At 39.1% G+C, this 14,025-nt stretch overlaps 1 protein-coding gene across 3 annotated transcripts in view; it reads right to left on the reverse strand.

Annotated features, from left to right (window-relative positions):
- The window catches only part of LOC141092477 (probable cation-transporting ATPase 13A5), a 510,776-nt gene that overhangs the window by 177,857 nt on the left and 318,894 nt on the right, over positions 1-14,025 (reverse strand). The window lies entirely within an intron of this gene.

Genomic DNA, 14,025 nt, shown 5'->3' on the forward strand with positions numbered 1-14,025 from the left:
CAGCGTACTCAGGACAAATTGCACAATAATTTTTAGGGTCCTGTTACCCTTGGGAAAATAAAAATTGGGGGGAAAAGATCATTTTTGTGGAAAAAATATGATTTTTTAATTGTACCGCTGTACGTTATAAACTTCTGTGAAGCCCTTGTGGGTTCAAAGTTCTCACCACATATCTAGATAAGTTCCTTGGGGGGTCTAGTTTCCAAAATGGGGTCACTTGTAGGGGGTTTCCACTGTTTAGGTACATCAGGGACTCTCCAAACGTGACATGGCATCCGATCTGAATTCCAGCCAATTTTGCATTGAAAAAGTCACCCCCACATATCAGGTATCAGCGTACTCAGGACAAATTGCACAATAACTTTTGCAGTCCAATTTCTCCTGTTACCCTTGGTAAAATAAAAAAAATTGAACCTGAAGTATTTTTTTTGTGAAAAAAAGTTAGATGTTCATTTTTTTTTAAATATTCAAAAAAATTCCTGTGACGCACCTAAAGGGTTAATAAACTTCTTGAATGTGGTTTTAAGCACCTTAAGGGGTGCAGTTTTTAGAATGTTGTCACTTTTGGGTATTTTCTATCATATAGACCCCTCAAAGTGGCTTCAAATGTGATGTGGTCCTAAAAATAAAATGGTGTTGTAAAAATGAGAAATCGCTGGTCAACTTTTAACCCTTATAACTTCCTAACAAAAAAAAATTTTGGTTCCAAAATTATGCTGATGTAAAGTAAACATGTGCGAAATGTTAGTTATCAAGTTTTTTGTGTGCCGTATCTCTGTGATTTAAGGGCATAAAAATTCAAAGTTGGAAAATTGCGAAATTTTCAAAATTTTCGCCAAATTTCCGGTTTTCTCAAAAATAAACGCAAGTTATTTGAATCAAATTTCACCACTATCATGAAGTACAATATGTCACGAAAAAACAATGTCAGAATCACTGGGATCCATGGAAGCGTTCCAGAGTTATGACCTCATAAATGTACAGTGGTCAGAATTGTAAAAATTGGCCCGGTCATGATTGTGCAAACCACCCTTGGGGGTGAAGGGGTTAAGGTGGCGATATCAGTGCAGCACTGGCAAAACTTGAAACTAAATGGATCTGTATCCCCCTTTGACCTTAATGAAAATCTTAGCTTTGCCCCACTCCTGTAAACCACTTCTCAGTCTTTGAACTGTTTTAAAATTTTTCCTATAAATGGATTATTATATTGCTTTTTCATGTATTATTTTTTAATTACTCATTTTATCTTTTTTATCTACTTATTTTATCAAATTATTTGTATAATTTTCTTCTTGATATATGGTTTTATTTTTCATTGTTTATCATTAATTATTCATCATTCATTTCCAATCCTCTTTTTTCTCTTCTTTCCCATTCGACCCCTCCCCCTTTCTCCCTTTCTTCCCCTTTTCTCCTTCCCCCTCCTTCACTCTCCCTGTTATCCATTTCACTCACTTATTATTTGCATCTATTTCATCATCTTTAACAGTCTATTTTATTATACAGGGTGGGCCATTTATATGGTTACACCTAAATAAAATGGGAATGGTTGGTGATATCAACTTCCTGTTTGTGGCACATTAGTATATGGAAGGGAGAACACTTTTCCAAATGGGTGGTGACCATGGTGGCCATTTTGAAGTTGGCCATTTTATATCCAACTTTATTTTTTTCAATTGGAAGAGTGTCATGTGACACATGAAACTTATTGAGAATTTCACAAGAAAACCTATGATGTGCTTGGTTTTAATGTAACTTTATTCTTGCATGACTTATTTACAAGTTTTTGACCACTTATAAAATGTGTTCAAAGTGCTGCCCATTGTGTTGGATTGTCAATGCAACCCTCTTCTCCCACTCTTGACACACTGATAGCAACACCACAGAAGAAATGCTAGCACAGTCTTCCAGTATCCGTTGTTTCAGATGCTGCTCATCTCGTATCTTCACAGCATAGACTATTGCCTTCAGATTACCCCAAAGATAAAAGTCTAAGGGGGTCAGATCCGGAGCCTTTGCTGGCCATTCAACTGGCCCACGATGACCAATCCACTTTCCAGGAAACTTTTCATGTAGGAATGCTCGGACCTGACACTCATAATTGATGGTATGGTGTGGTATATGGGGTACAAAGAAAGTGGGGCCATTCTTCATCAATGGAAACTTCAACGCCACTGGATATCTGAAATTGCTACATGATGATATGTTACCTTCTTTATGCACTGAAGATGGCACATTCCCTGAGTTTTTCCAGCAAGATGGTGCACCACCACATTAAGGGTGTCAAGTCTAAGCATTGCTACAAGGAATCTGACCCCGTTAGACAAGCATTATTTCTGCAGTGTTGCTATCACTGTGTCAAGAGTGGGAGAAGAGGGTTGCATTGACAATCCAACACAATGGGCAGCACTTTGAACACATTTTATAAGTGGTCATAAACTTGTAAATAACTCATGAAAGAATAAAGTTACATTAAAACCAAGCACACTATTGTTTTTCTTGTGAAATTCTCAATAAGTTTTTTTTTTCAAACAATAAATTTTTATTGAAAGTTTACATTTTACAAATAAGGTGATAACAAATCTCAATACAGAGCTATATTTGCAATATGCATAAGAGAGCATGTAAACGGTTGACAAACAAACAGACAAACTAACAACAGGGTAGGAGGCAAGGGAGGGAAGGGGGGAAGCCCGAGGAGGGGGGTATGTTGTGTCCAATTATCGGTAATGATTCAATGCGTTTGTTGAGTAAGGCCTCCCAAGGGTTTTTTTTAAGGTTTATATTTGTTATAGAGGAAACCAAATGGTAGATTCTGATACAAAATCTACGTACGGTCGGGCATAGCCACCATGTATGGAACATATCTCCTGTGGAGTTGCACCCTCTAAAGCAATTTGGAGAGCAGTTGGTGACTGCCTTAGCCACTCTGGCTGGGATCAGGTACCATCGGGTTAACACTTTATAGTTAGTTTCCAGCATAAGGGTATTTAATATTCCTCCAGTAGAGGAGGACCAAATTTGGGAAAACTCCGAATCTGTCAAGGTGGAAGCAATGTCGGACTCCCAGCGAGAAGTGTATTTTAAGCAGCGCCTATGAGAGGAGGAGTTGATATGTGAGTAGAGGAGAGATATAGTACCTGGAGCATGTGGAATTTGATGGCATTTTTGTTCGAAGGGAGTAAAGGAGTAGGGAGGAGTAGAATTTTTTAGTAATGAGTTGACAAATTTTTTAAGTTGTGATAGCGAAATACCTCTCCAAGGCGGAAATTATATTTTTCACTCAGGACCGAGAATGGAATAATCCCATCAATGTTAAAAAGATGGTGGACTCTGGTTATCCCTGCAGTGACCCATAAACGAAAGTTCCTAAGGGATTCCATGCCTGGGGGAAACTGGAGATTGCCCCAAATCGAGGAGTAAAAATGGTGAGATTAGCTGCGAGGAATATTTCAACGAGTCCCAAATCCTAAGAGAGTGTGCTATAATAGGATTCGATATGTGTTTTCGCTGGGCTGGGAGAATCCATAGTAGTGTGTCGAGGGTACCTGAGTGAAATTCAGGGGCCTCTAGAGATAGCCACAGTGGGGGTTCGGAGTAGGCATGATATAGGGTCAGTTGACCCAATTGGGCTGCATGGTAATATTTAGAAAGATTGGGAACTCCCAAGCCTCCTTTCAAACGGTGACGGTAGAGGGTAGCTCTATTAACCCTGGGGAGGCCACCTTTCCAAACAAAAGCATCCACTAATCATTGGGCTATTTTGAGGTAGTGTGAAGGGACAGGGACTGGCAAGACACGAAATAAGTAAAGTAATTTGGGGAGAAAAATTCTCAATAAGTTTGATGTGTCATATGACACTCTTCCCATTGGAAAAAATAAAGTTGAATCCAAAATGGCCGACTTCAAAATGGCCACCATGGTCGCCACCCATCTTGAAAAGTTTTGCCCCTCCCATATACTAATGTGCCACAAACAGGAAGTTGATATAACCAACCATTCTCATTTTATTTACCTGTATCCATATAAATGTCCCACCCTGTATTTATTTTTTCTCCATGATTATTTTATTTTTTCCATGTCCTTTTGATAATCAATTGTTGACATGGTTTTTATGAACAAGGACACTTTTTTGTATTCTCAAATCACGACATACTTTTCTTTCCCCTTTCCGCCCTCTGCAATTATTTACGCTTCTCACTTTATTCCACTCTCTAGTCATCCACAACACACTATTTTATAAATACAATCATAATTTTACTTATCGATGTTTCTTACACACTGTGTCCACATATTCTTTTGTTAATATTTATCATTATCCTTTACCATTCCCTTTTTCCCATTATTACTATGATAAAAGGGTTTCCCTTGCACCCATAGGACCTGACTGGACGCATGCGCCGTCAGTATTCCTGGAGTCCCCCACTTTCTGTGTCTCTATGTTTCTGAGACGCTGTATGGTGATCATGTGACTCAGCGTCATTGGTCACATGACATGGGTTCTGGTGACTTCCGGTTTCCCCTGGTGTGCATGCGTCATTCACCATTTGGTCTCCTCCTATCGGCAGCGCTGTACCCTTCTTTTAAAGCCTTTGGTTCACAATGGCTGATCACCCCTGAAGGACACATTCCGAAACGCATGTCGGGGTGTGCGCCGCAGCAGTGACCATGAACGCAAAGGCAATTTTGTGCCCATGCCCACAATGCTCCATACTATTTTGGACATTGTCTACTCTAACAGGCTTTACACTGCCAACTTGTATTAGCTTGCGCTATTGATTTATTGCTATTACAACTACTCCTGCGATGGCTCTATTTCTTTGGCTCTTACTTGTGTTATCACACTTTGTACACATTGTATAACATTTAGTCACACATTATCCTTTCTGTTTATGTTTGTACCTTCTGTGACACCCTGTCTTTTACCCATTTACATATAGCCTGGCTAGTTATACTCTTGACACATACATATCCATTTATTCACTTTTTTGTATTCAGATGTTTGTACTAGTGTATTCAGTGTATTCAGCCAAACTCCTACTGTGAGACATTGTCCTTGTGGGCCTCTGCTTTCATTGCTTAAATATCCTGCGCTCTTGATGTTTGTCTATTTATATAACATTTTTTTGTAGAATCCTTTGCATAAATCCCTTGCTGTTCTGTTTTTAATTTGATTTTATTTTTGTTTTTATTTTTATTTTTAATCAAGTGTTATATTTTAAATCTTGCGGGCACCTCTTTTTGCATGTATTGCTACTTCTCATTACCCTCACCAATAAAGGTATTTTAACCTTAAAATTATTGTCCCATTCTTTTCTTCTGGTTTATGACCACAAGTTCGGATTCCTTTTTCTTGGTCTTGAGAAAATCAGATGCACAAACCCTAAGGATTGCTATCTTGATAGGTGGAACGAGAGTTCAAGACTTCCTCTTTCCTGAAATGGCTATTTGTATATTTAAATTCACAGAAGAACACTGCATGGCATATAAGTCTCCTTACGACGGCTTGGTACTCTCCACAAGGAGGAATGTTCCCACTTACAACCCGTTTGATAAATAATCATTAATGATGAATCGGGACTTAATATTGAAAAAAATCCATGATGGATAGGACAGAATAGGGATTAAATATTGTCCTTTGAGGGTCATGTTTTAGCATATGAGTATCCTTGCAGGTTCAATATCTTTAAAAAAAAAAAAAAAAAAAACAGGACTAGTTTTCAAAATGTATAGGCTACATTCACACATCCATGTGTCAATTCTTAGTGCTGTCCATTGCTTTCTCGGACAGCACACATAGCCATAGAGATTAATTAATCCATGTACACATGGATTTAAGTTTTAAAAATGGAATCATGTTTCTGGGCCATGAGACTACAATATGTTCCGTGGATCAGACTTTGTCATTACAATCAGTGGGGATTTATACACATTTGTTGCATTTCTGAAGCACAGGGTTAAAGTGATTCAGTAGTCAATTATGTCTTCTGATCTGAACCCAATCAAACACTCATTGTGAGTTCTGAAGAAACAAGTTAAGCATCACTCTCCATCCAGGAATCAGGCTCTAAGGCTGTGTGCCCACGATGCGATTTTTAAGCGTTTTTGCCGCGATTTTCGGAGCGAAAACGTTTAAAAATCGCGTACAGAATGCACCCCATGCATTCCTATGGCATTCCGCACTTGCTGTGCTAATGCTGCGCTTTTTACCGCAGCGGAAACGCATCGCAGAAAAAATCGCACCATGATCATTCTTTAGTGTGGAATCACAAAGAATTGCCGCGATTCCGCACCCATAGGAATGCATGAGAATCGCTTACTTCCTGCATGTAGCTATGCCCACCATGCAGGAAGTTAAGCATCTCATGTGCGGTTGGTACCCATGGTGTGGAGGAGAGGAGACTGTCCTCCAGGCCCTGGGTACCATACCCCTGTAGAAAAAGAATGAAAAATCGGGGTATATTTACCTTCCGGCATCCCGCGCTGCATTCCCAGTAATGCCTTGCGGCAAGGTCCTGTGATGACGTAGTCTCGCGTGACTCTAGTGCTCTCGTGAGATCGCTATAGTAACGCGAGACCAACGTCATCACAGGTCTCGCAAGGCATTACTGGGAACGCTGAGGCCCGGGATGGCAGCGCGGGATGCCGGAAGGTAAATATACACCAAGTTTTTATTTTTTTTATCATTTTTAACATTTTATCTTTTACTATTGATGCCGCATAGGTGGCCTCAATAGTAAAATGCTGCTCACACTTGTCAAACACTATGTTTGACGAGTGTGATCAACCTGTCAATCACTTTCCAAGCGATGCTTCAAATCGCATGGAAAGTGCTTGAGAAAATCGCGGCAAAATCGCGAACAGAATCGCGGTAAAATCGCGGTGAAATCGCGCAGAAACAAAAGCGCGATTTCTGGGAAGGAGTCTGGTTTTCAGTGTGCGTTTTAACACGCAACGTGGGCACATAGAATAAAAGAGTTTTTTCTTGAATAATAGAAAATATAGCTATTGCAATATGTAACCAACTTGTCCATTCCATATTGTACCTAGAACACTTCGTGCTGTCCTTAAAAATCATGGAGGTTTGAGTAAAACTGAAGATTTTGTAATGAAAGTTTTTTTATTAAACATGCTTTCATGTTATGGCTTTAAAAAAAGGTTCTATGGAACTCAGCCTTGTCAAGTGGTCAGTGAGATATTGATTAAAACTTTACTTTTCATAGGGGGTCAACTTATTTATGTATCTCACAAAATTAGAATATCATGAAAAAATTAATTTATTTCCATTCTTCCATACAAAAAATGAAACATTTATTATATAGAGTCATTGCAAACAGAATGATGTATTTCAAGTATTTATTTCTGTTAATGTTGATGATTATGGCTTGCAGCCAATGAAAACTCAACAGTCATTATCTCAGTAAATTAGAATACTTTATAACACCAGCTTGAAAAAATGATTTTAAAATCTGAAATGTTGGCCTACTGAAATGTATGTTCAGTAAATGCACTCAATACTTTGTCAGGGCTCCTTTGGCATCAATTACTGCATCAGTGTGGCATGGCATGGAGGCAATCAGCCTGTGGCACTGCTGAGGTGTTATGGAAGTCCAGGTTGCTTTGATAGCAGCCTTCAGCTCATCTGCGTTGTTGGGTCTGGTGTCTCTCATCTTCCTCTTGACAATACCCCATAGATTCTCTATGGGGTTAAGGTCAGGCGAGTTTGCTGGCCAATCAAGCACTGTGATATTGTGGTTTTTAAACCAGGTGTTGGTAGTTTTGGCAGTGTGGACAGGTGCCAAGTCCTGCTGGAGAATTGAATTTCCATCTACAAAAAGCTTTTCGGCAGAGGGAAGCATGAAGTGCTCTAAAATTTCCTGGTAGACGGCTGTGCTGACTTTGGTCTTGATAAAACAAAATGTTCCAATACCAGCAGATGACATAGTTCCCCAAACCATCACTGACTGTGGAAACCTCACACTAGATGCTAAGCAGCTTGGATTATGTGTCTCTCCACTCTTCCTCCAGACTCTAGGACCTTAATTTCCAAGCTCTAGTGTGAAGTATCCACAATCAATGATGGTTTCGGGAGCCATGTCATCTGCTGATGTAGTTCCACTGTGTTTTATCAAGACCAAAGTCAGCACAGCCATCTACCAGGAAATTTTAGAGCACTTCATGCTTCCTTCAAGTTTTTTGGAGATGGAAATTTAATTCTCCAGCAGGACTTAGCAACTGTCCACACTGCCAAAAGTACCAATACCTGGTTTAAAAACAACAGTATCACTCTGCTTGATTGGCTAGTAAACTTAAAAACCTTTTCAAATAAATGAATATACCAAAAAAGAGTCCAGAGTGATAAAGACTCAAATAAATTTATTGAATAACACAAAAGAGGATAAAAGAACAAATGGACATAATAAATTACCATAAATTAATATCACAAGGAGATAGATACATATTAAACACATTGGCCATGATAATAGAGTACTCATATGAATATAATAGCAATAATAAAGTGCATAGTGTAAAAGGACTTGAGATATAATCAATCATAAAGTGCATAAAAATACCAAATCATAGATACCCGTAATAGATGGCACAGTGTGTCTAAGGCTCCCTCCAACGTACGTTTCACCTACCGTGGCTTTTTCAAGGAGATCCAACAATGCAGACTAGGTGAACTCTGCTACGAAAGCAACCTGGGCTTCCATAACACCTCAGCAGTGCCACAGGCTGATCATCTCCATGCCACGCCACACTGATTCAGTAATTGATGCAAAAGGAGCCCAAACCAAGTATTGAGTGCATTTACTGAACATACATTTCAGTAGGCCATCATTTCGCATTTTATAATCATTTTTTCCAGCTGGTGTTATAAAGTATTCTAATTTAGTGAGAAAATGACTTTTGGGTTTTCATTGGCTGTAAGCCATAATTATAAACATTAACAGAAATAAACACGTGAAGTAGATCACTCTACTTGTTATGACTCTATATAATATATGATTTTCACTTTTTGTATTGAAGAACTGAAATTGATTAACTTCTTGATGATATTCCAATTTTGTGATATGCACCTGTACGTGTATATATATATATATATATATATATATATATATATATTGCTCAAAAAGTGAAAGGGAACACTATTCCATTTGCAATGGGCTGTTTGAGTACCCTTTATTTTTTTGAGCAGTATATATATATATATATATATATAAATATATGTATTGCTGTAGGCTCACTCAGCTGCTTTCAGAGGTAGTTACACGCTTCCTGTGTTGGTCTTCTGCTGGTTTATTAAAACACGGCACAAACCATTGCAGGGTTTAATAAAATGAACATGGTCTTTCAGGAATGACAGCAAAACAAAAGTATATAGAAAGTCCATATGCCATCGGAATTCACCAGCTCAGGATACAATAAATCTTTAGCTCCACCTGGAGCTACCAACTGCAGACATTCCTTTCTCCAAACACACAACAGAGAGAAAAAGCATAGTAGCTGGACATCTAACCTCCCCAACCACACCCTTGAGGTGGTGAGTAGGCTCCTTTCTATATCTTACAACTACTCACAAAAAACCCAAACCCTTCTAATAGCTGATTAACTTCTGGGTTTCACATCATGGAAGATAGCAACCTTCTTGACACATATCTACCCTCACATACAGCACCAGTGACCCTGTTAGTATATATATAAATGTGCATGTACATGTACAGTGGGGGAAATTTTGTAAGTTTGTCCACTGACAAAGACATGAACAGTCCATAATTTTAAGGGTAGGTTAATTTTAACATTGAGAGATAGAGTATCAAAAATAAAATCCAGAAAATCACATATATACATTTATATACATTTATTTGCAGTTTGCAGTGAGAAAAAATTATTTGTTCCCCTACCAACCATTAAGAGTTCTGGCTCCTACAGACCAGTTAGGTGCTCCAAATCAACTCGTTATCTACATTAAAGACAGCTTTCTTAAATAGTCACCTTTATAAAAGTCTCCAGTCCACAGACTCAAATAATCAGTCAGACTCTAACCTCTACAACATGGGCAAGATCAAAGAGCATTATAAGGATGTCAGAGACAAGATCAGAGACAAACACAAAGCTGGAATGGGCTACAAAACCATAAGTAAGATGCTGGGTGAGAAGGAGACAATTTTGGGGGGCAACAGTAAGAAAATAGAAGAAATACAAAATGACTGTCAATCGACATCGATCTGGGGCACCATGCAAAATCTCACCTCGTGTTATACTCTTGAGGAAGGTGAGAGATCAGCCTAAATCTACATGGGGGGCAACTTGTTAATGATCTCAAGGCAGCTGGGACCAAAGTCACCAACAAAACCATTGGTAACCCATTACGCTGTAAAGGATTAAAATCCTGCAGTGCCCGCAAGGTCCCCCTGCTCAAGAAGGCACATGTGCAGGCCCTTCTGAAGTTTGCCAATGAACACCTGGATGACTCTGTGAGTGATTGGCAGAAGGTGCTGTGGTCAGCTGAGACAAAAATTGAGCTTTTCTGTATTAACTCAACACGCCATGTTTGGAGGAAGGGAAATGCTGCCTATGACCCAAAGAACACTGTACCCACTGGTAAGCATGGAGGAGGAAATATATGTTTTTGGGGTGTTTCTCTAAGGGCACAGGACTACTATTTCATCGCCTCAATGGGAAAATTGATGGAGCCATGTACCTTAAAATCCTGAGTGACAACCGTCTTCCCTCTGCCAGGACATTAAAAATGGGTCATGGCTGTGTCTTCCAGCAAGAAAATGACCCAAAACATACAGCCAAGGCAAAAAAGGAGTGGCTCAAAAAGAAGCACATTAAGGTCAAGTAGTGGCCTAGCCAGTCTCCAGACTTTAATCCCATATTATGGATTGAGTTGAAGCTCTGAGTTGCCAAATGACAGCCTCAAAATCTTAATGATTTAAAGAGGAATGGACCAAAACTCTTCTAACATGTGAGCAAAGCTTATCATCAACTACAAAAAATGTCTGACAGCTGTGCTTGCCAACAAGGGTTTTGCCACCAAGTATTAAGCCTTGTTTGCCAGAGGGCTAAAATACTTATTTCTCACTGTAAAATGCAAATAAATTTATGTTAGTATACAATGTGATTTTCTGGATTTTATTTTTGATACCCTATATCTCAATGTTAAAATTAACCCACCCTAAAAATTATAGACTGTTCATGTCATTGTCAGAGGGTGAACTTACAAGATGAGCATGGGATCAAATATTTATTTCCCCCACTGTATGTATGTAGGTGTATGCAAATATGTATGTAAAATGGCTACAACAGATCCCAGGAGCAACATCTGACCTCTCTCTTCAGAAAAACGCAATGCTGGAAAAAACTAAGATCCTGAGCAGAACCCTCAAACTCCCAGGCCTCTGGTAGAGGACCCTAGAATGAGAAAGGAAAAAAAAAAGACCACCCCCACTGGGGGTGAGACGGAAGTTTTTATATGAGTATGTTTGTGTGTGTATATGTATGTATATATATATATTTATATATATGTACATATATAAATCCAGGAAAAATTGAAGGCAGCCTACCAAAAATAAGAAAAAATGTGCAATTTATTGCCCATGTGCAATGTTTTGGTCCCAAGTGTGGACTGAAGCTTTGCACATGTGCCAATAAATTGCACATTTTTTCTTATTTTTGGTGTGCTGCCTTCAACTTTTTCTGGATTTATTGTCAAAGTTTGGTACATGCCTAGAAGGCTTTTGCACCCTTTTTTGTAATTTTGTGCTGCTTTTTGTTTTTTATGTTTTATATGTATAATATATATATATATATATATATATATACACACACTTCTCACGAGATTAGAATATCATCAAACATTCATTTATTTTAGTTCTTCGATACAAAAAGTGAATCTCAAATATTATATAGTCATTACAAACAGAGTGATCTATTTCATGTGTATTTCTGTTAATGATCATTATGGCTTACAGCCAATGAAAACCCAAAAGTCAATCTCAGTAAATTAGAATACTTTATAACATCAGCTTGAAAAATGATTTTAAAATCTGAAATGTTGGCTTACTGAAATGTATGTTTAGTAAGTGCACTCAATACTTGGTTGGGGCTTCTTTTGCATCAATTACTGTGTCAATGTGGCATGGCATGGAGGCGATCAGCCTGTGGCACTGCTGAGGTGTTATGGAAGCCCAGGGTGCTTTGATAGCAGCCTTCAGCTTGTCTGCATTGTTGGGTCTGGTATCTCTCATCTTCTGCTTGACAATTTACCATAGATTCTCTATAGGTTAAGGTCAGATGAGTTTGGTGGAAAATGAAGCACAGTGATACTGTGTGGACAGTGTGGACAGGTGCCAAGCCCTGCTAGAGAATGAAATTTCAATCTTCAAAATGCTTGTCGGCAGAGGAAAGCATGAAGTGCTCTAAAATTTCCTGGTAGGCAGCTGCGCTGACGTTGGTCTTGATAAAACATAGTGGACCAACACCTGCAGATGACATGGCTCCCGAAACCATCACTGTGTCACGGGCCAGTAGGGAAAAAACTGGAGACGTGGAACCTGGGCCCCAGAACTGCCCCTCAGGCTAATGAGGTGCCCTGACTTTCCTTAACTTGGGGGGTACACTTGATGGTAATGAGGCCCAAGTCTCCGACCAGTCCCTATCTCCTGTTTAGCCCTGAGCTAAACCCCCAACCCCCTCCCCAGGAGGTGAGACAGGGAAAACATGTGCTGCACCAAATAACAAACAAGGAAAGATACGACTGACACCTAAGGGTAAAATAAACTAAAAAACAAGACTTAGCTTCTCTCTGCTGCTAATGCTCCGAGCAGCAGAGTAAGGCACCAGAACAAGGGGATAGCTGGAGCTCCATTGCAACACAGCCTGCTCCTGAGTCCAGCTTGGTTGGTCTCCAAATGAATAATATTACCAACAGCTAGCTGGTGTACCAGATGACCTTATATAGGAAGGTAGGAGTGGTCTCCAGCAGACTAATTAAACATGCAGTAACACCAGCGGCCACCGGGGGCAAAAACGATATTAACCCCCGATGGCCTTAAAGGAAAAAAGGTTTAATAAGAGAATCCAGAATCTGACACAGATCCAAAAATGAATCATGACACACTGATTGTGGACACTTTACACTAGACCTCAAGCAACTTGGATTGTGTGCCTCTTTACTCTTCCTCCAGACTCTGGGACCTTGATTTACAAATGAAATATAAAATTTACTTTCTTCTGAAAACAACACCTTGGATCACTGAGCAACAGTCCAGTTATTTTTCTCCTTGACCTAGGTAAGACGCTTCTGGCGTTGTCTATTTGTCATGAGTGGCTTGACAAAATGAATGCAACACTTGTAGCCCATGTTTTGAATCCATCTGTATGTGGTGGCTCTTGGAGCAATGACTAAAGCAGCAGTCCACTCCTTGTGAATCTCCCCCAAATGTTTTAATGGTCTTTTCTTAACAGTCCTTTCAAGGCTGTGGTTATCCTGCTTGCTTGTGCACCTTTTTCTACCACACTTTTTTCCTTCCACTCATCTTTCCATTAATATGCTTGGATACAGCACTCTGTGAGCATCCAGTCTCTTTAGCAATATCCTTTTTTGACTTACCCTCCTTGTTGAGTGTGTCAATGACTGCCTTCTTGACATATGTCAAGTCAGCAATCTTCCCCATGATTGTGGAGCCTACTGAAACAGACTAAGGGACCTTTTTAAATGCTTAGGAAGTTGTTTTTTGTTAATTATTCTAATTCACTGAGATAATGACTTTTTGATTTTAATTGGCTGTTGGCCATAATCATCAGCATTAACAGAAATAAACACTTGAAATAGATCACTGTCTGTAATGAATCTATATAATATTTGTGTTTCACTCTTTGTATTACAGAACTGAAATAAATTAACTTTTTAATGATATTCTAATTTAGTGAGAAGCACCTGTACATACATATATATAGGCGCACACACACAAAGAAAGACACACAATCGTACAAAGCTTACATCTCTTTTATTCA

Source organism: Dendrobates tinctorius, unplaced genomic scaffold, assembly GCF_039654945.1.
Source record: "Dendrobates tinctorius isolate UK_male_01 unplaced genomic scaffold, ASM3965494v1 ptg000060l, whole genome shotgun sequence".
Classification (NCBI taxonomy): domain Eukaryota; kingdom Metazoa; phylum Chordata; class Amphibia; order Anura; family Dendrobatidae; genus Dendrobates; species Dendrobates tinctorius.